The 23100-nt window shown below is 39.0% G+C and overlaps 1 non-coding gene across 1 annotated transcript; it reads left to right on the forward strand.

Moving 5' to 3' along the window:
* Nucleotides 1-22282: 22282 nt before the first annotated feature.
* LOC121243786 lies at nucleotides 22283-22389 on the forward strand. Its single transcript, XR_005936274.1, has one exon. It is a non-coding gene; the product is annotated as a small nucleolar RNA R71 (small nucleolar RNA).
* The last annotated feature ends 711 nt before the right edge of the window (nucleotides 22390-23100 follow it).

Genomic DNA, 23100 nt, shown 5'->3' on the forward strand with positions numbered 1-23100 from the left:
GCGGGGTATGAGCCCAGTCCATTGATTGGCCACGGGGTATTGGCTAAGGACTAGAGCCTTGACCTCTGCCCATACACTAGCCACTCAGAACACAAGTCCCTCAACTTGTCGAGCCTCAGGCAAGGTTGCTGTCTGCGATGCATTGGCTAAGGACTAGGGCATCCGAGCTCTACCATGAACAACAACTGGTTGGAACACAAGCTGGTCCTAAGATTGGACTTGCCAGCCATTGCGGGGTAAAAGCCCAGTCCATTGATTGGCCACAGGGTATTGGTTAAGAACTAGAGCCTTGAACTTTCCCCATACTCTAGCTACTAAGAACACAAGTCCCTCGACTTGTCGAGCCTCGTGCAAGGTTGCTGTCTATGATGCATTGGCTAAGGACCAGGGCCTCTGGGCTCTGCCTTGACAACAGCTAGTCGAAACACAAAACAATCCTAAGATTGGACTTGTCAGCCATTGCAGGGTACAAGCCCAGTCCATTGATTGGCCACGGGGTATTGGCTAAGGACCAGAGCCTTCACCTTTGCCCATACACTAGCCACTCGGAACACAACTCCCTCGACTTGTCAAGCCTCTGGCAAGGTTGTTGTCTGAGATGCATTGGCTAAGGACCAGGGCCTCTAGGCTCTTCCATGAACAACAACCGGTCAAAACACAAACTAGTCCTGAGATTAGACTTGCCAGCCATTGCGGGGTACAAGCCTAATCCATTGATTGGCCACAGGGTATTGGCTAAGGACCAGAGCCTTGAGCTCTGCCCATATTCTAGCTGCTCGGAACACAAGTCCCTTGACTTGTTGAGCCTTGTGCTAGGTTGCTGTCTATGATGCATTGGCTAAGGACCAGGGCCTCTGGTCTCTGCCTTGAACAATAGCCAGTCAAAACACAAGCCAGTCCTGAGATTGGACTTGTCGGCCATCGCGGGGTACAAGCCCAGTCCATTGATTTGCCACAGGGTATTGGCTAAGGACCAGAGCCTTGACCTCTACCCATACACTAGCCACAAGGAACACAAGTCCCTCGACTTGTCAAGCCTCTGGTAAGGTTTCTGTCTGCGATGCATTGGCTAAGGACCAGGGCCTCCGGGCTCTACCATTAACAATAGCGGGTTGGAATGCAAGCTAGTCCTAAGATTGGACTTGCTAGCCATTGTAGGGTACAAGCCCAGTCCATTGATTGGCCACGGGGTATTGGCTAAGGACTAGAGCCTTGAGCTCTGCCCATACACTAGCTACTCGGAACACAAGTCCCTCGACTTGTCGAGCCTCGTGCAAGGTTGCTTCTTGTGATGCATTGGCTTAGGAATAGGGCCCCCGAGCTCTGCTTTGAAATACAACTAGTCGGAACACAAGCCAGTCTTGAGATTGGACTTGCCAGCCATCGCAGGGTACAAGCCTAGTCCATCGACTGGCCACACGGAGTCAACCAAGGACCAAAAATCATGAGGAGTACACATCAAAGCAGTAAAGGGAAGCAAAAGGAAAAATGGAAAAAAATGAAAAACAACAAAGGAAAGGCAGAAACTGCGCCGCCAAGTACACAAATTTACATCAATAAAGTCATTTTATTATCCATACAAGATTACAAGAAGAAGATTACATCATCAAGTCGCAAGGACTACAAATTACATCATCATAGATTACAAGGAACAAAAAGAAAACTTGATCCAGGTAGAAGTTGTGCAGACAACATTGTGGTATCCTCCTAGCAAGGGAGATAAGCATCCAGTGGAAACCTGCCCACATCCCTAGGAGAAAGAAATGAGTTCGGAGTCTGTAGCGGCGGGCAGCTTGGAGGGCAGGCAATTGTCGAAGCAATAGTTACTACCCTCTTCCACTACCACCACCATGCCACCTTCATGTTCCAGTTCAGCTCAGAACAAGCAAGTAGTGAGTTTTGATGCCAAAGCTTTAGGGGCGGAGCCCCGTAAGCAAAGGGGTACGAACAAGCGGGGCACTATAAGCAAAAGGACAAGAACAAGAGGTACGGGCGATTCGATTCTCCAATACATAAACCTCCATATTCATCGACAACCTGAACACCATAAGAGAAGGCATCGCCCCCTAGGGTGTAAAGACTCCACCGAAATCATGAGAATGAAGATAGAAGGAAAGCAAAGAGGAAGAAAGGCACGGGAAGTCCTATTCATAGGAGAGCAACAGAAGCGAAAATTGGATGGATTCCTCATCGAAGGGAGAGGCCCCTTTTAAAAGCAAGGTTGACGTTTGGCATGCCAAGGCATCATAACTCCCTGAACCACCCTGAGCGGCCACGTGTCCCCTCTGGGAAATACAAGTCCCTTGAGTATCGAGATATATGGAGATGGCGATTGATGCACTGCACGAAGTTAATGGTGGAGTTAATGGAGAAGTTAATAATAATTTAATGCAAGATTAACGAAACTGACCAAGAATCAGCAGTGAATCAAGTCATAGCGCAGGAATCGAAAAGGTACCGTTTAATGCGAGAATGCATAAACAGACGCTAAACCACCACGTGTGCAAAACGTCAATGAATGCTCAGAACGTGACCAAACAAGTACAAAGGCTAAACTGGGAGGGGCCCTGCTCAGTTCCCATCAATTGGAAGAAGCTCTGCTTGGTTCCCATCAACTAGAAGGAGCCTTGCTTGGTTCTCATTGACTGGAAGGAGCCCTGCTTGGTTCCCATCAACTGGAAGGAGCCTTGCTCGGTTCCCATCAACTAGAAGGAGCCCTATTCGGTTCCCATCAACTGGAAGGAGCCCTGCTTGGTTCTCATTAACTAGAAGAAGTCTTGCTCGGTTCCCCTCAACTAAAAGGAAGCTCGGCTCAGTTCCCATCACTAGAAGGAGCCTTTCTCGAAGAAAGGCTGAGCGGAATAGTTATTCGGATTCATCAACACAAAAGTATGTCATCAAATGAAACTAAGGGTTCCTTACTCAGTTTCATTCCCAACAAGGTCATATGTATTGCTCGGTCTCTAATTATTGTGCAACACCAGTTCATGAAAAACCAAAGTAGGAAAGAAATACAAAGCAAAAATGAAAACTCAACACTGCTTGGAAAAAATAGGAGGTATGTTCATATATATAATTGTTAAAGTTACATAAAAAATTTGTGTAGGTCTAGAAACAAAAATAAATACATAGGAGTTAAAATTAAGTTGGAGCATTGCAGAAGGCTAGAGGCATTTCCTTTACACCCATGGTCAGCATTTCATTATAAGCTCTGTGGTTCTAGGGAATCTGTCAAAGATCAAGGGTACGAAGGTCAGTCTTAGGGTTTTCCATCAAGTGATCTCGCAGACTCTCAAGACCTTCCTTAGACCTATAAATCCAGGTGTTGTCGTGGAGGCCAAGAGCCAGTCAAAGTTGGGACTTAAGGAGATCTGCCCAATTCCTTGCAACTTCTAGAGAAGACTCCAAACGGGAAATCTCGAGTTGACATCGTTGAGCTAAGGCCTATAATTTATCTCCGCATACAAAAATTCTGATGTATTTATGAAACATTCAGTAGTGGACCTCATGGCATGCCTCTTCTCCTTTGCCAGCATCTTGATGGCTCCTTGGCACTGTCTCAGCTCTTCCCGATTGGGCTCTAATTCACGCTCTAGCCTCTGAACTTCTACCTGGGGGTTCCCCTTTTCAATAAGGAGAGGTTCGGAATGGACATGAAGATCTTCAACCTCCTTCCTGGCAGATTCCAACTTTTGAATCTTCGAGGCGATCTCCATGTTCTTCTCCTCGATGTCCAGGTCTCTCAGCTGAATCTCCTTATCCTTGAGCAGGATCTCCAGGTCCTTCGTCTTAATCTGATTGTCCCTCAATGAGATCGACCGGTCCTTTTCCTCAATCTCCTCTTCTTTTGGGCCCGAAACCTCTGACGGTAGAGATCCCACTCCTCCAGCAAAGAGTCATGCTCCATAGTTAAATGGTAGAGATCGTCACTCAACTTCTTGCCCTGTAGGCGCATAAGGGTGTTTAGGGCCTTCTGAACCCTAAACTCCTCTTCAAGCTTCTCCCGTTCCTTGGTAACCATCTCAACAAGTTGATCTGCGGCCTGAAAAATAAAAAAGAAGATATGATTATGGAAAACAAATGAAAATTAGAAACCAACAAACATAAAGAAGACTCTTACATTAGCAAACAAGGGTCTGAACTTCCGAGCTTGCGCCTCGATTGATTTGGCTGAGACCTTGTCAAATCCGAGCCCTGTCTCCTGTGGATTAACTCCTTCGGAGGGGAGAGAGGATTCTACATGCACCAACAGTAAAGCAGCTTCAGTGGGTACAGATGATGATCCAGACTCCTCCCCACCTTGAGCGGAAGCTTCTTTTTAGGAAGATTGGGGAGGCGCAAATGGCGAAGTTTCACCCTAAGGAGCCTCAGAACGGTCAGAACCTCTCCCAGTCGATGAGGATGTAGGCAACGAACTGTCCTCCACTAGGATAACGTCTTCTAGCCTGGGAGAAGTTGCCATAGCTTGGGGGATTTTATTATCCTACGGTAGATAATTAGCTCAGCATCAGACAAATGTGGAAAAGAAGGAAGTTGAGAAGAGAGTCCATGAACAACTACCTGAGAGATTGAGGGAGGAAGGACCACCTCTGGAGCAGCTTTCGTCTTAGAAACAGGAGGAGGACTAGCTTAGTAACGAACGATATGTCTAGCTCGAGAACAGGGGGAGAAGTCAGCTCCGAGATCGTTGAGGAGGGAAGGGCTTCTGGCAAAGTGGGTTCTGTTGCCTTGGGAGAAGGGACCCCCGTAGCCGTTGTGGAAGATAAAACCGGAATGTTTTCCAGACCAGTTGACTCGGGAACCGTTGAGAAACTTGGGAGAGTTATACTCGAGAACTCCGGAAGAGAAACAGGGGACGTCGCTAAGCATTCGCTGAATGCTGCTTCCACTTTGGCAAGCCTTTCCTAAAAAAGGGTGGGCCCATAAACCTACAGCTCGATTTGGAAAACTCCCTCCTGCTTGAGCATCTCTTCAAAAGAAGGAAAAGCTCCCATCGTCGGACCAGAATCTCAGGCGGCTGGACGATCGAAAGTCTTGGAGAAGAGGAAGGCAGTGTTGATATCTACTGTCTCGTCTTCCACAATAGAGCCTAAATATATATATATATATTGACTTGCAAAGCATGGCAAAAAAGAGAGTATCATAGTTCTTCAAATCTCAAAAATATTACCTATCGGCGGGTTGCCTGCTGGAACTTGACGAGAATGAAAGGACTAGTTGCTAGAGTAGCTCAGTGAGAACTACTCTCCCCGGCTCGGTATGAACTACTCTTTCTTGCTTGATGAGAACTGCTCTCTCCTGCTTGGTGAGAATTTCCCTCCTCGGCTCGATGGGAAGTACTCTCCCCCTCGTGAGGGACACCCGATGGAAGAGGGCGCATGGAAGTCTCAGGAACTCTCTGAGTAGGAACCTTAAAACTTGGGCGGGAACCCCTGGCAGGCCTATAATCTTGCTCTTGGGACAACGAATGGGGAACTCCATACTCACTAAAAGAAGATCCCGGTGCTGTACAGAACTATCGACTTGAAGACTGACCATGGCTACAAGAAGATGAGGTAGTTTGGGATGTCTTCGGTGGACGAGGAGGAGGGTCCCCAGTCGCGAGATGAGCAGGTCTAGAAGTGCCTTCCTCTGTTCGAGACCGCTTCGCCCGGCCACCTTCTGGCGAAGAGGTTGCATGGCACTTCTCCCTGGGAGGAGAAGGGGGAACCATAAAGGACTCCTAGCCGAGCACATGCGACCGGTAGGGAAGTGTTATGTAACGCCGAATGTTTTCATCACTTAGCAGCATATCAGACTCGAAAAGGGTGGGGTGAGCCACTGCCCAAGACATTACAGTAGCAATCCTAAGTTCTCTCTCTGATAATTTGATGGAAAGAGATTTGGAACTTGGTACTTTACCCCAAACAGCTTGGACGAGAAACTCTTTATTCTCCGACTCCCCTTTTGGAAACTCCCAACCCAAACCAGGCACAAAAAAGAAACGCCGGTGCCACTCCTGTACCGAAGAATAATGACTCTCTGAGGAAGTGAAACGTTTCTCAGAAGAATGAGATTGAAAACTACAGACGTTCCCATCAAGCCGGTTTATACGATATATTGACAGAAATTCCTAAGCGGTTAGACTGAGATAATCCTACGATGAATCACCAAGAGCAATCTGGAAAGCAACACAACTGACCATTATGAAACGCCAAGCGTTGGGGTTGAGTTGTGCTAGGGCCAGTCCCAGGAAGTCCAAAATGTCTCTCACCGAATGGCAGAATGGCAATCGTAGTCTGATAAAAAACATATGGGGGTAAAGAGCAACCTTTGTCGCCAAACCATCGGCATCTACCATCAGGACACAAGGACCAAGAACTTCCAAAATAGTGTCAGGAGGGATATGGTATGACCTACAAAGTGAACTCGTCACCAGTCATAGCCGACGTCCACCGTTTCCAAGCAAAGTAGTTGAAATGAGCCTCAGTATCGCGTCGGTTTGTCATGATGAAGAAAGCAGAAATCAGAGAGAACAGAACCTTGGAGTTTAGGAAGATGAAGAGAAAGATCAAAATAAAAATGACAGAGAAGAGGAGTAAGAAATGGGTTTAAATAGTGCGATGGGACAGCTAGAACTCTGAAATGACAACATAAAGTCTGAAAGGATGCATCGGTCGCAGGAAAGCAGAGTGACGGTTACCAACAGTATGCATGCATCAAACGAACCAATCCCAAGCGACGTAAAAGTCTACCCGAGGAGACAACTTCAATTAATGAGGACAAAGGCAAATCATTAACCCTGTTCATTAACTCTGGAGGTTGATTCGCATCCCAATAGTCTGGAAAAGGTGAACGAGTGGATACACACAAGCTAACATCACTATCCTCCAATGTTCACGCAAAGGTCAGAAATCATCATTAAAGCCCTCTCGGCTAAAAAAAAAAATAAACTCTTTATAATTTCTAGTCCACAAGTGTGCTGAAAATTCGCAGGGACTGTGAAGGGAGAAAATCCCTTGGGCTGGGTTAGAAACAAGGCCCAGGTCAGAGCCTAGATATCAGGTCTGGGCAGGGCCAAATATATTGGGAAGACTCAAGTCGAAGCCTGGGTATGAGATCCTGGTCGGGCCATGCTCATATCAAAAATCCAGTTAAAAGATATAAGAAAGACTTAAGGAAGAAGGAACGCTGCATTCAATGCAATCCAGGAATATCCAAGACAATTCACATCGTGCATTAATGAGACAGGGGAAGCTTGGGAAGTAAGATATGCCACATTAATGAGACAGGAGACACCCAGAGAGGAAAGCATGCCGCATTCAATGCAACTTAGAACTCGGAACTCACACAGCAAACCTAAGTGCCTTATAGCTCGGCGAGTAGGCAGCTCAAATATCCTATCTCCTACAAAGCAACACCCCACTATCATGGAGACTAGGTTGGCAAGTATAAATAGACACCACCTGAAACCAACAAGAGGTGATCATATCTACGCATATCTCCATCTATTTTCTCTCTATATCTCCTATATTTATACTAACTTGATCGTCGGAGGTATAACGGACCGTGAGGTCACATACTTCTTACAAGGAAGAATCCGAGCACTGTGTCTCGAGCACTGTAAGTGTGAAATCGCCCAGACCCACGAAATACGACATCAACATTAAATTTTAATATTATTGCCCGGTGTTGGAATGGTGGCTTGATTTCCTGATGAAAACGTCATTGTAGAGACTTGGCTTGACTATGGCTCGAGCAAACTTTGGCTCGACATTTCGCTCGAGTGAACCCTAGATAGATTGTTCACTCGATATCTACTCGACAGTCCGCTTGAGCAAACTCCAGACAGATTGTTCGCTTGACACCTCGCTTGAGCGAATGTTCGTAAACTAGGGTTCCTGCACAATTTTGAAGAGTATTGCAGCCAAAACAAAGAGCAAAGAGAGAGAACTCATTTTGTGAGATCTTGAGAGCTCATTGGGTGTATTGAGGCTTTTGGGATTGATGAGTGATTTGTGACTTCTCTCTTGTACTCCATTTTTGTAATAGTAAATTTCTTCAGATCGACTCCTCCAATGGACATAGGCTTATTCAAGCCGAACCACGTAAATCTTAGTGTTCTTTGGGTGATTGTCGAATTTTCTTTTATTTGCTTCCGTTATTATACTTCAAATTAGCCGCTAGATATTTAGTTAATTCCAACAAACTGGTATCAGAAAGCCAAGCCCTGTGGAAGATCTTGAGTGATGGCTATGGCAAAGTTTGAAGTAGAGAAGTTCGATGGTCAGAATAGTTTCAGTCTATGGCGCATCAAGATGAAGGCTCTGTTACGACAACAAGACTTGGCAAAGGTCTTGGATGAGAAGGTGTCGGATGAATCTTCTACACTGACAAAGAAAGATGAAGAGAAAGCGTATATTGTTATTTTGTTGTTTCTCTCTGATGGAGTATTGCAAGAGGTCACTAATGAAGAGACTGTCACTGGTTTTTGGAAGAAACTTGAGAGTTTGTACATAAAGAAGTCGCTCACCAACTGTTTGTATTTGAAATAACGATTATGTAGAGGGAAGCTTTTATACCTCAAATCAGCTACAAGATATCCAGTTAATCCCAACAGCCGGTTCACAATGCATGTGATTTTCAAGCATTGTTAAAACATAACTTAGTTAATTAACAAATAAATAATCATAAAAAAGAGAGCAATTGTTTGCTTATGTAAGTAATATATGTAACCCTTTCCTTTACAAAATAATATTTAAATTAAATACTATTAATTTAATGCATCATTTTTTTTCTAACATTAGAAATTTCAATATTGTTGTTTTGTATCCAAATATCAAAATAATATACTATTTAAATAGGTTGGAGGAATATACATATATTTAAATATTCCTATTTTCAAAGACCATGCCCGTGGGGCTAGAAAGCAAGTCTGAGTTCGAGAATTCCTAGCTCGTGCTTCTTAACAAGTGACTCCCTGGGAGTGCCATCGTTACTGGGAAGACTTTGACGGTTGATTGGCGTAGCCAACATTCTGCAGTACTAGATTGATCTTTTAGACCACCAGATATGACAATTCTTCAATACATGACCAGACTTCTAGAAAAAATGTCACGTGCTTCTTATCACCATCTCATAATCAAATATTTTTTCTTAGGACTTTTGCCGCCGCTAGGTAAGCTCACATGACTCCATGAAAACAGGCTGTCAACTCCCAGCACTTATTCAAACTTCTTGATAAAATTCGGCGTCTATCTGTCAAAATCTTTTAATGTAGCATGCATCTGCAACAGTATCATTGATTATGTGATGTATAGTTCAAGTAATGAAGTTATTAATACTGTATATTTTTCTGATTTATTTTACTCTATTGATATTTTCGATGATCTTCTAATTATTTCATAATGTTATATTAAATGATTAAAAATTATATATTATGTTTCACTTATAGACTTATTATTTAATATCAGATTAAAAAATGTTAAAAGAATGATAATAATAGCCAACATTCTGACAACTCTTTTAGACCACCAGATATGACAATTCTTCAATACATGACCAGACTTCTAGAAAAATTGTCACTTGCTTCTTATCACCATCTCATAATCAAATATTTTTTCTTAGGAAAAATGTTAGTTTGGAGGAAATTCCTTCCAACCTAATGTAAGGCGGCTAGAAATTAAAAAAAAAAAAAAATGGAAGTCCGACGTTAATTATTTAAATATTGCTATTTTCTTGATGAGATTTAAATATTGCAATTTTCAAAGACAGACCATGTTGGAAAATTCGTTGCAAGTTAGACAACTTGAGAGGCACGTGGGGCTAGAAAACAAGCCTGAGTTCAAGGCGCGAAGATTTGGTGACAAGGCTCTAGGTGATTAAATTGAGCGACTAGTCTAAACGACTAACTTAAAAGACCAACCTAAACTACATCATTGGCAACAACTAGAAAATGAAAGGAGAGGGCCGTGTGGTCTTTGCGACCTCTACGTCCGTTCATTTGTGACCTTAGTGCCAGTTATATTCAGCGCACACGACATCTACCCGGTGGGACCCTTCCGACTTCCGCAATCAATCTATTGACGACCAAATCCTCTCAAACTATTCAAGTCACATATCACTGAATCTTCCATTTTAGATAATTATGATATTCTTGGAATAATTTCTTTTTATGTTAACATCTATCTTTAGAAACTATTTTCCAGATTTTTAGGCTAGATTGTAGTCGTATTTACTTTGTTTTCGGATTTAAGTTTTGACATCTATTTAATCCCGTCTTATGGGATGAATAGAGAGTTTTGGTTCTTAATCTTAGTTTTAGTTGATTTTTGAGTTTTGAGTTTTGAGTTTTAGATAGTCTGAATTCAAGTTTCGATAGTTCAGAGTTTATTATTTGAGTTTCTTTCAAGGAGGCAGATCTGGAGAAGCAGAGGCGAGAGCCGCATGCTTCATCAACTAACTCCAACGAAGTACACCAATTTTATTTTTTATTTTTTAATTTCATTATGAACTAATTTTATTTTCAAGAGCTTTAATGTAGCCTATCATTGAACACATAGTTGATGTTCCAAGTGTCAATTCGGATTTGACACAGTTGATATGAACTAATCCGGATCGAAACTCGGATTTGAAAACATGGTTGGAACTTGGACCGGGTTAGCCAGGGTAAAACCCGGGCTGGAACGCAGATTGAAACCTGTTTTTAAAAATTCAGACCTTGGGTTCTGGGTTGCACTCGATTTTTCTTTTTTAATCAAAGCGTACATGTTATAAATATTTTTTCATGAAAAGAATGTTGATGTAGCATTCAAACTCTATTTATTTGATTTTTATAATAAAATTGTTTAAAAAATAATATTACATTGTTTATATGAAAACCACATGTTACATTGTTTATATGCATTTTGAATCTTCAATCAAATGATCATCATCTATTAGCATTAAATCCCAATTAGTAAATAATTCTAACCCAGCATAATTCTATTACTTCCATAGCCCATCATCCCCAAGATCAAGTTCAGGTTGTACCCATGTCTCTTCGTTCCATTACATGTTAATGTTCCTTTACCACCAATAAAAAGCCATGTGGAGAAGAGAGTAAAAAAAGAAACTATAAAATGGATGATTCATTAGACATAATATGCATTTTCCTTTTGAATTTTTGTCCGCTTAGTTGCTAGAAAGGAACAAAAAAATAAAAAAAATAAAAAATAAAAACATTCAAACTGGAAAAAAATAAAAATAAGAATAAAAAATAGACTGGGTACCAAGTGTACCTGGGTTTTTCTATGCGAGTACCAGCCCGGATTTGTTCTAGACCGGAATCCGGATAACCGTGTTCCAGACCGGGTCGGGAAAAAACCCGGCCCAGATGAACAGGCCTACCCTTAGTGTGTTTTTTTTTAAATGTATAAAAAATGCTAAAAAAATTCAGAATAAACTAGCGGTATAGTCCAATAACTTAGATTGTAAAAAAAAAATCACTTGTTTAATAGATACTTTTCTTTATGGATTGGTTGGATGAAGTTTCCTGCAATTCATTATGTCTAGAAACTCTATCCAATAAACAAAATACATCATTTGGCAATGGCACAGTTGGACTCCTCACCTCTAGATCTATCGGATCTCGATTTTACTGCTCTTCTCTCCTCCACAGGTGTGCGAGGCCCATGCACGGGCATGGGCACTCGTCCCTCCAATAAGCCACCACCGATCTAGACCATCCAATTTTAGATTTATGACTATGTTACAACTTTCTCTAATAGAGAATCTTGAGAAAAAGAATGTGAATCTTTTCTTCAATGACTCCATAATCCAGACAAGATGATTGCAGTGCTTTCTTCGCAAATGCGGACTACAACTGCATTCAACAAATCCGCAAGTTGGATTTCAAAACTATTTTTATAGAAGTTCGCATCCTTGGCTTGGCTAAGAAACAGGGGTCCGAGCCTAATCTATTGGTCCCATTGCTTATTTATTTTTATTTTTTTTTGTATGTATGCACTAGTGCAATTTATGTAATGGAATTTTTGTTAAGTTCCCCCACCCCCTTAATTAATGAAAGTTTGATTAAAGATAAAAAAAAAAAAAAAAAACATAATGCATCACATTAAAATTTTCCATTGATTTCATCTTCACGGTATGATCAAATAACACCTGCTTCACACAATACGTACAATGACTTGCAACATTCTCAGAAGAGCAATATTATATATGAAGATACACTTTCATACTATTGACATGATCACGATTTTATTTGTAAGATGACTTAATTTTAAACATCTCTTACCAATCAAATCACACATGGTCGAGGATCATGTGTCTTACACACCAACTTGTAAATATAATTAGTCTTATTTATTTGCTTACTCTTTTGTGTTAGAATATTATGTTAGATCATTACCATATTTAAAATATATTCATAATATTCTAGTATTTATGGTAATATATATGACTTATTATATACCATATTTAGTTTAGGGTATTGCCAGCAGGCCGTTCAGCGATTACCACTAGCGTGCCTGCTAGTGTATTTAAAATTTTTCTTTTTCTTTTTCTATTTTTTTTAACATTTTTTTAACATCCTTAACTTTAAGAAAAAAAAATATTCAATTTCACTAATAGTTACTTTTTTAATTATTAAGTAAAAATTAAAATTAAAATTAAAATAATCAAGTGTTAAGTTTGTGGGGCCCTACTGGCATTTTCCTTTAGTTTATTGTGTCAATCAGTATCATTGATTTATTGTATTTTTATTATTTCTCTAGTCTCATTTCCTTTTAGTACGGCTACTTATCATCCATTGTTTTAATTTTTAGTACGGCTACTTATCATGAATCTATTTTACCATCATCCTCTGATCATCTCATAATATGATATTAAATGATTAAAAATTATTTATTATATTTTATTTATAAACTTATCATTTAAATGTAAAAGAATGTTGGGAGGATAATGATAAAAAAAATAATAAATAGATTTTTCTTTCATTTTTAATTTCTACATTTGTACAGCATCTTCACGTGGTTGGTCTTTACCGCCGCTAATTAAGCTCTGACTTCATGGAATCAGGCTATCAACTCCCAGTACTACTTATTCAAACTTCTTGACAAAATTCGTCTGGCCGATCACATGTAATCCAAAAACATCGTTTCCTCAACATAACGTTATATCTTTATATATTATTCACAATGCATGCATGACGTTAAAGCTCCTTCAACTTTTGGACGTCACATTTGATTAATTTATATATATTAATGGTTTAGTAGGCTGGAAATGTTTTCTACCATCTACCAACTCGATACGAATGCTACGTACACAAAATAACAAGATTTTAATATATAATTTTATTAGATCAAAAATCAATTTGAAACCGATCCGATTGATTTAATTAATAATCATATATAATTTTTAGGTCTACTTGAATTATAACTCAGTTATAATTTAATATTTCATTTCTAATTATATAATTTTATTTGGTATAGTCTTATAATATATAACCATCCCAGTACAGGCTTTTAAAAAAACTCTGCGAATTTTTTTTTACTAACTATATATTAGCAACCAATATATATAAAGTAGCAGCTGCCAACCAACTCTTACAAAGAGATTCTTTGAAATTCGTGCATGAGTGTTCCCATCATGATATCGTCACAAAGAGATTATAGCCACCAAGGATCGATATAAAAAGGTCATATGTTCCAGAGCAATCCATTTAAACAGAAAAGCAAATTAAAGCTTCACTAATGGCTTACACAATGCATCTTAGCATTCTTGATTCAGTTCGAAATTGCAAACTCTCAACATTGCTCCCACCTAAAAGACTCGGCTTAGCTTTAACAAGAGGAAAAGGTGGTGATTGATCAGCTTTTAATTTTGACTTCCAAGCGTAGAAGCTGTCAAAGTAATACGAGGATAAATCTCAAGATCGAATTCACAGAGACAATGAGAATTTAGTAAACATTTCATATTCGCAACACAACATATTATCATTTGTGGTGACAAGAAATTTTGAAATGATAAGAAAATAGTAAACTAAATGATCTAGCAATGAACAAAAAAATAAGAAATGAGAAATAAATTTCGAAAGTTAACCACTAACTATATCGACACGAAAATGGGGCTATTTACTAAGGGAGTGTGGAATGAATTAAGAGTGAAATTGTTGGGAAGTTCAAGCACGAGTAAAGCTGAAAATAAAAGTGAATCTATTTTTCTAAAATTACTAAGAATCAAGAGATTTAAAGGAAATGTGTAGAAGTTGACTCAAACTTGTAAGAAGCAATAAAACAAACACTTGGGATGCAATTTTCGCCCACTGATTTGGTGATGGATTTACTTCGCTTTTCATCTTCTCTCGACCATTCTCTCATTCCTAGAAATCATGGTCGGATAATATAGCAATGAACCATAATTTTTAATCTAATAAAATTACTTGACAAATTATATGACAACTCTAAAATAGTGAAAGAAAACCATTAGAGTCATGTTACTTGTTAAAGTATCAATTGTGCCTTTACGTCTACAACTGAGCTAAACCAAGAACAAAGAACTCCAATCATTTCTAGATGCAAATTGAAATATAATTCATCAAATTAATCATCAAAAGCACAAAATATTAAAGAAAATCCAATCCCCAAATAGTTATGGGTTACTCCTTGAATCCCAAGATAAAAATCTAGCCTATCATCTCTAGATTAACAAAATGCCCAAAAGGATTAAATTCTAACATCTCTAGCTACTGCTCTAAACGAAAATTGTCGGAATAATCAAATAAAATTGCTGCAGCCGAAAATCCACTACAAGAAAAAGCGGAAGAAAAACCAGCCGAAGAAGGAGAAAAGGAGGAGGCTGCGAACAAAAAAATATTTCCCCTTTATACTGTGCGTTGAGCCTCTGCAATGTGTTTCGTTCCAGCCGCGTTTTGCATTGCATTTTCTGCGTTTCATCTCCATCCCAAGTTCCTGCGTTCCACGTTTATGCCCCTGCTTTTCGTGTCTCTCCCTTCTTTTCCTCTGCAGTGCACTGCTCTGCTATGAGGCCATGATCCTTCTCTCTGCGTTTTGGTTCTCTGTAGTGCGCATTTATGCCCCTGCTTTTCGTGTCTCTCCCTTCTTTTCCTCTGCAGTGCACTGCTCTGCTATGAGGCCATGATCCTTCTCTCTGCGTTTTGGTTCTCTGCGGTGCGCGCCTTCAACTGCGCGTTTCATCTCTTCGTCTGTCCGCGTGGAAGCCTTGCACCATTTCCTCTCCAGCCCAGCGTTTGCGTGAGTGCCCTGCTATGAGGCCATGCTGTGCGGCCACAATCATGCCTCCCCTGCAGTGTATTTCCGCGTGCGTGAAGCCTGCTGTCCGTGGAAGCCCTCTTTCATTTCTTTTATTTGTTTTGTTTCCGATCCCTAGCCCCTTTCTTTTGCTATGCAGTGCATTTCTTTGGTTGCTGCCATGTTAGTTGAGTATTTCCAATAATACTCATGTACTTTTAACATCTTTTCCACAATGCCCTGCAACACAAAGTTTTAAATTTCGTACCGTACCGGCCGGTACGGCCGAAATTTTTCGTTTCGGCCGTCCGGCCGGTACAGGTACTATATCTGTTCCGTACCGGCCAAAATACCGGCCGTACCGGCCGGTACCGGTCATACCGGCCTCAATTTCGGCCTGTACCGGCCTATATTTCGGCCGGTACCGGCCGATATTTCGGCCTGTGTGTTTTTTTTTTTTTTTTTTTTTCGTTTTTTCATTTTTTCAAACTACAAATTTATTTTTTAACCCTCAATTCAGACTAGACTATTTATAATTTATATATATATGTATTTGTATATAATTTATTTATATATAGACTATTATTTTAGAATATAATTTTTATATATATTTATATATATAATTTATTTATAGATCGACTATCCCGAAACGTTATCCCGAAACGCTATCCCGAAACGGTACCGGTACCGAAATATTTCGTTCCAGTGCCTTGACCGGTACGCTATCCGGTACGGTATTCAAAACATTGCTGCAACATAAGTGAGATATGAGAGTAAAATTTTGGGATATTAATTTTTAGTTTGGACCAGCTGCATTACAACTCTTTTCAAGTGTAAAATATCAGAATTTAACATTGAGTCAAGTACTAAAAATTATTACATAATTAAGTGCTTAATTCATTTTTTTGTTAAACAATTCATTCATTTTAGCAACTTAATCATGTAATTTTTGACACTTTATCACACCCCCCAACTAGCTTTTTGCTAGTCTCTAGCAAATAATGCGATAAAAATATTGTAGGATCCAAGAGTGAGCCACTAAACTCAAAATCTCTACAAAAGATCAATCATATTGAAATCCTAGGCATTAGAATGTAGACAGGTCAAGTTATAGTTTAACACAAAAGCTTATAAAATTCTCAAAAGCTAAAACAAGGGAAATGTACTTAAGCTGAAGATCTTTGAGTATATCAAGTGTGTGAACATATTTCCATTTGTTAGTTTCAAGATTTCTCACAATAGTTTCAGCCTAACAACCTTTTCAAGAAAAACCAAAAGGTCTTTACTCCAATTCAAAACCATTACATTGGCGGCTTTCACGCTATCACACTTTGAAAGACCAATTTATTTATTTATTTATTTATTAAACAGATCCCGGTGATAGGCAGCCTTTTCCAATGTACTTGCAACTTTTTTTTTTTCTTTTTAAATCACACTTTTCCTAGGCTATTAAGATCTGGTTCATTGTAGTTCTTGCTAGTTGCTTAGAAGAAACTACTGGTTGTCATCAAACAAACAACAAAAAGTATCTGCTTGTGTCAATTAAGGTCATTGATCAATAGCTTTGAAATAAATTTCCCAAGTTTGAGTTTCTAAGACTTATCATAAGGTCTAGTGTCGAACTTAAACCTAAACCAATGGGAATTAGTGTAGCCCAAAACTTCAACTATCTGATCTTAAGTAGAGAAGTGTGAAAATAGTAGCTTGACAGCAACAAAAAAAAAAAAATTCAAACCCCACAATTATAAATCCTGAGAGACTAACGGTAGAAGACTCTCCTTACCCCCAACTAAAAATGAGCAGTGTCCTCATTGCAAATCATGAATAAAATAAGGCATGGAAGAAAATAGGGTCGAAGGAAAATACCTGAGATGGCTGAAGGGATCATGAACGTAAAAATGAAACCAAAAAAATAAATAGTGCTGAACTTGAAAAAATATACTAAAGAAAAAGAAAAATGGAAAGAACAAAACATAGAAATGAAACAAATAAAAGCAGAAAAAGAAGAAGAAAAAAAATTAAAAAAAAAAAAAACAAAAATGAGCTAAGGACCATGAGAATAAGTAGGATCTTCCAAAGGAATGGAAGTATCTTCATGTGAAAGTTTTGCCAAAAAATGTTTAAATCGTTGTCCATTGACTTTGAAAGTATTTCCATTTTGAGGATTAGTAATCTCAACAGCTCCATATGGAAACACAGCTTTAACTACATAAGGACCACTCCACCTCGATCTTAATATGCCTGGAAATAGATGGAGGCAAGAATTGTAGAGTAAGACTTGTTCATTTGGCTCAAAATTCTTTCTCTGAATGTGCTTGTCATGTAACACCTTCATGCGTTCCTTTGACAATTTAGAATTGTCATATGCATCTCGCCTAAGCTCATCTAATTCTGAAATCTGAAATTTCCTCACAGAACTAGCATGGTCAATGGAAAAATTAAATTGTTTAACAGCCCAATATGCCTTATGTTCAAGCTCAACGGGAAGATGACATGCTTTTCCATATACCAAGCGATAAGGGGGCATGTTAAGAGAGGTTTTAAAGGCTGTCCTATAAGCCCAAAGTGCATCAGTTAGCCTTAAAGACCAATCTTTTTTGTTGGGGTTGACTGTTTTTTCTAAGATGTGCTTAAGTTCCCTATTAGTTAATTCAGCTTGCCCATTCGTTTGTGGGTGATATGGAGTGGAAACCTTATGGTGTATACCATATTTTTTCATGAGAGCAACAAATGGTTTATTGCAGAAATGGGTTCCATTATCACTAATGATAGCTCGAGGCATGCCAAATCTAGCCAAAATGTTTTCTTTCAAGAACTTAAGCACTACCCTATGGTCATTTGTTTTACATGGAATGGCTTCAACCCACTTGGAAACATAATCAACAGCCACGAGGATATATAAATAACCAAAAGAAGATGGAAATGGCCCCATAAAATCAATCCCCCAACAATCAAAAATCTCAATGACCAAAATGGGTTGTAAAGGCATCATGTTTCTCTTAGTGATTGTGCCTAGTTTTTGACATGGGTCACAAGTTTTGCAAAAACTATACGCATCCTTAAACACATGTGGCCAATAAAACCCACTTTGTAAAATTTTTGCAACGGTTTTTTGTATAGAAAAATGTCCCCCACAAGCCTCATTATGACAAAAAGAAAGAACAGCTTGTATTTCATGATCAGGCACGCATTTTCTTATGATTTGGTCAGAACAATATTTAAACAAATAAGGATCATCATAGAAAAATGACTTTACCTCATGCTTGAATTTTCATATGTCTTGAGCACTCCAATGGGGTGGAGTTTGTCCTGTTACCAAAAAATTAACTATGTCAGCAAACCAAAGCAAATTCTCGACTAACATTAATTGTTCATCAGGAAAAGAGTCAAAGATAGGAACAGTGTGCTCATTTTCAGCAAATGTAAGCCGAGACAAGTGGTCAGCGACTACGTTTTCAGCACCCTTCTTGTCTTTGATGATAATGTCGAATTCTTGGAGAAGAAGAATCCATCGGATTAAACGTGGTTTAGCATCATTCTTCGACAATAATTACTTTAATGCTGCATGGTCAGTGAAAACAACCACAGGAGAACCAAGAATATAAGTTCGAAACTTGTCTAATGCAAAAACTACAGCAAGCAGTTCCTTTTCTGTGGTAGAGTAATTTCTTTGGGCTCCATTTAAAGTTCTACTTGCATAAGAAATGACATGAGGGAACTTATTTCTACGCTGTCCAAGCACAGCTTCTATTGCTACATCGCTAGCATTACACATTATCTCAAAAGGAATAGACCAAACAGGGGGCTGCATGATAGGGGCTGTAGTGAGCAAAATTTTTAGCTTATCAAAAGCATTTTGACAAGAGGAAGTCCATTCAAAAGCAACATCATGCATAAGTAACTCACACAAGGGCTTAGAGATAGAACTAAAATTTTGAATGAATCTCCTATAAAACCCAGCATGCCCAAGAAATGATCTGATTTCTTTTACTGTTTTGGGTATAGGAAGCTTGGAGATAAGCTCGATCTTAGCTTTATCAACCTCAATACCTCGTGATGAGACTATGTGACCAAGAACTATGCCTTGTTGAACCATGAAATGACACTTTTCCCAATTGCGAAGCAAATGCTTCTCTTCACACCTGGCTAAAACAGCTTGTAAGTTAGTCAGACATACATCAAAAGAACTACCAAACACAGAAAAATCATCCATGAATACTTCCAAACAATTTTCAATCATGTCGCTGAAAATACTAAGCATACATCTTTGGAAAGTAGCTGGTGCATTACATAGTCCAAAATGCATTCTTCTAAATGCAAAAGTGCCAAACGGGCAAGTAAAAGTTGTTTTCTCTTGATCTTCAGGTGCTATTTCTATTTGGTAAAAACCAGAAAATCCATCAAGAAAGCAATAGAAATCATGGCCCGCAACCTTTTCTAACACTTGATCAAGAAATGGCAAAGGGAAATGATCTTTCCTAGTGGCGGCATTCAACTTCCTATAATCTATGCACATTCGCCAACCAGTAGAAATCCTAGTAGGAATCAGTTCATCTTTCTCATTTTTCACAATGGTAAGCCCAGATTTTTTGGAATTACATGAATGGGACTTACCCACTTGCTGTCTGCAATAGGGTAGATGATTCTTACATCAAATAGTTTCAAAATCTCTGCTTCCACTACCTCTTTCATGGTAGGATTTAGTCTCCTTTGCATCTCCCTAGAGACTTTAGCATTTTCCTTTAAATAAATCCTATGAGTGCACACAAGAGGGTTTGTACCTTTTATATCTGCAATTGTCCACCCAATAGCACTTTTGTGCTGCTTTAAGACTTCCATTAATCTCCCTTCTTGATCATGAGTGAGTTGGGCTGAAATCACCACTGGGAAGGTGCTGTCCGGACCCAAAAATGCATATTTCAGGTCATTCGGCAATAGAATCAGCTCTAGTGTTGGGATTTCATTGCTGAAGGCTTCAAACTTGCGGTCAACAGTGGAAGCTGCTCAATTTTTGGCCTCCATTTAGGGTGTGTGTGGATGTTGAAGTGAGTTGAGTTGAGTTGAGTTGTGATGATAAAATATTGTTAGAATATTATTTTTTAATATTATTATTATTTTGAAATTTGAAAAAGTTGAATTGTTTATTATATTTTGTATTGGGATTTGAAAAAGTTGTAATGATAAGTTGAGATGAGTTGAGGTGAGTTTGGTAACCAAACGCACCCTTAGTCTCCAATTTATTTTCTGCATTAAAAACAGGAGAAACATCAATGGGGGTGTCATCAGTGATGAGATCACAAATATTTTCTAACTCAAACAGAAGGTTAGTGGGCTGGTATGCCAAATAAGCCTCTTCCTCAAAGATGCTTTTCAGCAAATTTACTTCTTGTGCATCTTCCAAGTCTTGAGGTTGCCTACAAATATTAAAAATGTTTAGTTCAAGGGTCATGTTCCCAAAACTCAACTTTAAAACACCACTCCTACAATTTATTAATGCATTTGAAGTTGCAAGAAAATGTCTTCCAAGAATCACAGGCGCTTGAAAAGAAGATTTTGGTGTCAAATGAACATCCAACACAACAAAATCTACGGGGTAAAAAAATTTATCCACTTGAACTAATACATCCTCAACAACCCCTCTTGGCATTTTAATAGACCTGCCTGCTAGTTGTAAAATGATAGGAGTTGGTTTTAATTCCCCCAAACCAAGTTGCTCATAAACATTATAAGGCAATAAATTCACACTTGAACCTAGATCTAACAATGCTTGACCAATTTTTGAACTTCCTATAACACAAGCAATTGTTGGTGAGCCAGGGTCTTTATATTTTGGTGGGGTATTGTTCTGAATTATGGCACTGACCTGCTCAGTAAGAAAAGCTTTCTTTTGCACATTTAATTTCCTTTTAACCGTACACAAATCTTTTAGAAACTTAGCATATGCAGGAATTTGTTGAATAGCATCCAACAAAGGGATGTTAATCCTAACTTGCTTGAATATTTCTAAAATTTCAGATTGGTGTTTGTCTTTGTGCAGAGGAACCAATCTTTGAGGAAAAGAAGCAGGTATAGGACATGAAATCTTTTCAGTTTCACTTCGTTCACACTCACCATTTTCAGCCTCATTTTGTACAGCTTTAGAGACCTTACCTGCCTTGTCTGAACCTTGAGCTGGAATGTTCACCACCCTACCATTTCTCAAAGTAGTGACTGTCTTCACTTGCCTTACATTTGAACTCTCAACCGCTCCTTGAGGTGGCTGACTTTGTGGATTGGGTTAAGGTTGTGCAGGTAATTTCCCTTTTTCTTAAGAACTCTATGCCGTAGTCATCTTTGTAAGTGTGCTCCGAATGTCATTTATCGCTTGAGAGTTTTGATTGTTGATTGTTGCTTGACCTTGCATAAACTGCTGCAAGGTGTTTGACAATTGCTGTACCGTCTCCTCAAGTCCTTTCTTTTGCATTGGAGGTGCTTGAATTGTGAGTTGAGAGGGTCTCGGAGCCAAAGCTGCTGGAGCTACTTGCTGGTCATTCCTCCACCCAAAATTTGGGTGGTTTCTCCATCCTGGATTGTAAGAGTTAGAGTAAGGACCAGAATATGGTTTTTGTATCATATTTATAGCATTAGATTGGTCCAACAATATCTCTTTGAATGCGGGGATCGTGGGACACTCATTAGTTGAATGCCCATGATCCTCACATATGCCACACTTCTCAGAATTTTTATGGACAACATGCACTTCATTTACCTTTTTCAATTCCATGGCTTCCATTTTTCTAGACAATAGGGTTAACTTAGCACGCAAATCATCATCTTCCTTTAAAGTATATTTTCCATGACCAGACTCAACTTGCCTAGACCTATCATGCACATCAGTTGTGTCCCAGGATTGAGCATTTTCAGCAAGGTAATCAAAATATTCAAATGCTTCCTCAGGCTCTTTGTCAAAAAATTCTCCATTACACATGGTTTGTACAAATTTGCGCATTTTAGGTGTCAAACTTTCATAAAAAAAACTTATCAAACGTCAATTTTCATAACCATGATGAGGACAAGCATTTAAAAGATCTTTGAATCTTTTCCAACTTTGATAAAAAGTTTCAGAATCTTTTTGGGTAAAGTTCATGATTTGTCTTTTAAGTGCATTTGTCCTATGTATTGGAAAGAATTTCTTCAAAAATTCAGTTTGCATTTCTTGCCATGTGCCTATGGTTCTAGGTCTCAATGAATTTAGCCACGTTTTAGCCTTATCTTTCAAAGAAAATGGAAACAACTTTAGTCTAATAACCTCCTCAGTGCAAGTCCGGTCCATGAATGTAGAACAAACCTCTTCAAACTCTTTGATATGAAGGTAAGGATTTTTGGAATCCATGCCATGAAAATGTGGAATTAATGGAATCATTCAAGGTTTGAAATTAAAGGCGTTTGCATTCAAAGGTTGGATTATGCATGAAGGTGTGCTAGTTCTGACAGGTTGTAAATAATCCTTAAGTGTCCTATTCTGATTCACTACTTCTCGATCATGATTCTCATTTTCAGCCATGGTACTATTAGTGTCAGAAGATGGGTCAAGAGAAAGTGATGCTGAGGTAAAAGATACTTGAGATTCTGTCCTAACCAACCGAGAAGTTTGGTCCCTAGTCCAACCAGTCATACAAACAAGAACAGAAAATAAAAGAATATGCAAAATAAACACAAAAAAAATAAAGTAAAATAAAATAAAGAAAAATGTCACCCAAGCTGTGCAGAGGTTCACAGCACTACAAACGTCTTCTTCAACAATATGAGAATGCTCTAATAAACACCAGTTGTCCCAGGCAACGGCCCCAAAAACTTGATCAGCTTTTAATTTTGA

Source organism: Juglans microcarpa x Juglans regia, chromosome 8D (genome assembly GCF_004785595.1).
Source record: "Juglans microcarpa x Juglans regia isolate MS1-56 chromosome 8D, Jm3101_v1.0, whole genome shotgun sequence".
NCBI lineage: Eukaryota > Viridiplantae > Streptophyta > Magnoliopsida > Fagales > Juglandaceae > Juglans > Juglans microcarpa x Juglans regia.